This window comes from Sapajus apella, unplaced genomic scaffold, assembly GCF_009761245.1.
Source record: "Sapajus apella isolate SASKATOON/1434 unplaced genomic scaffold, GSC_monkey_1.0 scaffold21, whole genome shotgun sequence".
Lineage (NCBI taxonomy): Eukaryota > Metazoa > Chordata > Mammalia > Primates > Cebidae > Sapajus > Sapajus apella.
In genome coordinates, this window is record NW_022436961.1 from 5,290,271 (window position 1) to 5,292,939 (window position 2,669).

General features: G+C 42.9%; 1 pseudogene; it reads right to left on the reverse strand.

Annotated features, from left to right (window-relative positions):
- Nucleotides 1-1,737: 1,737 nt before the first annotated feature.
- Nucleotides 1,738-2,451, reverse strand: LOC116558216 (annotated as a pseudogene).
- Nucleotides 2,452-2,669: the final 218 nt, after the last annotated feature.

The following is a 2,669-nucleotide window of genomic DNA, read 5'->3' on the forward strand; positions in this document are numbered from 1 at the left end:
AAGCTGAGATGGGAAAATCGCTTGAGCCCAAGAGTTTGAGACTAACCTAGGCAACATGGCAAGACCCTGTCTCTACAAAAAAAAAAAAAAAAAAAATTACCCTGATGTAGTGGCACCCAACTGCAGTCCCAGCTACTCAGGAGGCTGAGGTGGAAGAACTGCTTGAGCCCAGGAAGTTGAGTCTGCAGTGGCTATGACTGAGCCACTGCACTCCAGCCCAGGTGACAGAGTGAGACCCTGTCTGAAAATAAATTTGCATTTCTTTTCTGAGTGCCACTGAGTATCTTCTTACATATATACATTATATATATATATATACTTTTTTTTTTTTGAGACAGACTCTCACTTTGTCACCCAGGCTGGAGTACAGTGGTGCAATCTCAGCTCACTGCTACCAACTTCTGCCTCCCAGGTTCAAGCGATTCTCCTGCCTCAGCCTCCTGAGTAGCTGGGATTACAGTCACCTGCCACCATGCCCAGCTAAGTTTTGTATTTTTAGTAGACACTGGGTTTTGCCATGTTGCCCAGGCTGGTCTCAAACTCCTGACCTCAGGTTATCTGCCCACTTTGGCCTCCCAAAGTGCTGGGATTACAAACGTGAGCCACTACGCCCGGCCTTTTGTGATTTAAGAACCACTTGGATGTGCTTTTCTGTGAATTATGTGCATGTTCTTGGTCTGTATTACATTGGAGTCTTTATTAGTTTGTAGAAGCTCCATTGAAGAAAGAATCCCTCTGTCTGCTGTTTATGTTGTAAATATCCTACTGTTTGTTGTTTAGATTTTGACTCAGTTGGTAGTATTTTCAGCCATGGAGAAAGTGTTCGTCTTTATGTAACTAGATTTATCAGTTTTGTTTCTTTTATGTCTTCTGGATTTTGTGTCATACTTACAATTTCTTTCCCACCAAATGACTATTATAATGGATGGGTGAAGAGGGGATGAACAGGGTGAGCACAGGGGTCTTTATATACCTGTTATATCAAGCTTACTAATTGTATTATTCAAATCTTCTATACACTTACTAATTTTTTGATCTGATTGATCTATTAATTATCAAGAGAGAAATGTAAAAATCTTCCAATGTGATTATAAATTACCAATTTCTTCTTAAATTCTGTCCATTTTTGCTTATATATATGTATAAGCAAAATTGCATATATATAGGCCTGTCGCAGTGGCTTACACCTGTAATCCCAGCACTTTGGGAGGCCAAAGCAGTGGATCATTTGAGGTCAGGCGTTCAAGACCAGCCTGGCCGACAAGGCGAAACCCCATCTCTACTAAAAATACAAAAATTAGCCAGGGGGTGGTTGTGCATGCCTGCAATCCCAGCTACTCAGGAGGCTGAGGTGGGAGAATCACTTGAGCCTGGGAGGCAGAGGTTGCGTTAAGCCAAGATCACGCCACTGCACTCCAGTCTGGGCAACAGAGTGAGACCCTGTCTCAAAAAAATAAATAAATAAAATAAAATAATATACATATATATATACACAAACACACACACAAGCAAAATTATACATATATATGTATATATACGTGTGTGTGTATACTTTTTTTGTAGAGGTGGGGGTCTCACTATGTTGCCTAGGCTGGTCTCAAACTCTTGGGCTCAAGCAATCCTCCCAACTTGGCCTCCCAAAGTGCTGGGATTATAGGCATAAGCCACAGCGCCCAGCCTCAAGTCTTTTCTTGATTTCCATGTCTACCATAACACGCATATTTACCTACATCAGCATTTTTTTGTTATTTAGTCTTTATTTCATAATCATAAACTTAACTCTGCAATCCAGCTAGGCATGGAAGGGAACAAGGAAAACACAGAACCCAAAGAGAACTGCAGCGAGTGCACAAAGATTCTAGGATATTGCGAGCAAGTGGGGTGGAGGGTGCTCTCCTGAGCTGCAGAAGGAATGGTCTGGTGGTTAAGATAAAACACTAGTCAAACTTATTCGAGTTGTCCACAATCAGCAATGGTGACCTTCCTGCTGGTTTTGCCATTCCTGGACCCAAAGCACTCCATGGCCTCCACAATATTCATGCCTTCTTTCACCTTGCCAAAGGCCACGTGCTTGCCATCCAGCCACTCAGTCTTGGCAGTGAACATGAAAAACTGGGAACCCTTTGTGTTGGGTCCATCTTTCCCATGGACAAGATGCCAGGACCTGTATGCTTTAGGATGAAGTTCTCGTCATCACATTTCTCCCCGTACATGGACTCGCCACCAGTGCCATTATGGCGTGTGAAGTCACCACCCTGACACATACATCCTAGAATAATTCTGTGAAAGCAGGAACCCTTACAACCAAATCCTTTCTCTCCAGTGCTCAGAGCATGAAAGTTTTCTGCTGTCTTTGGAAACTTGTCTGCAAACAACTCGAAGGAGATGCAGCCCAAGAGCTTGCCCTTGACGGCAATGAGGAAGAACACAGTGGGGTTGACCATGGCTGGTACTACAGGGCTCCAGGTGGTGGTGGCATCCACAAAGCCTACATCAGCATTTTTATCCCTTTCCCAAATAATGCTAGAATTTTAGCATGATAACTCATCGTTTCTGCCCATATTCAATGTAGGTGCCCAGAATCTAATCCCACCTCTCTTTACATCCCCCAAGTTAGTCATCATTGTTTTATTCAGTCAATGGGTGTTCATATTTTCATATATAGTCCT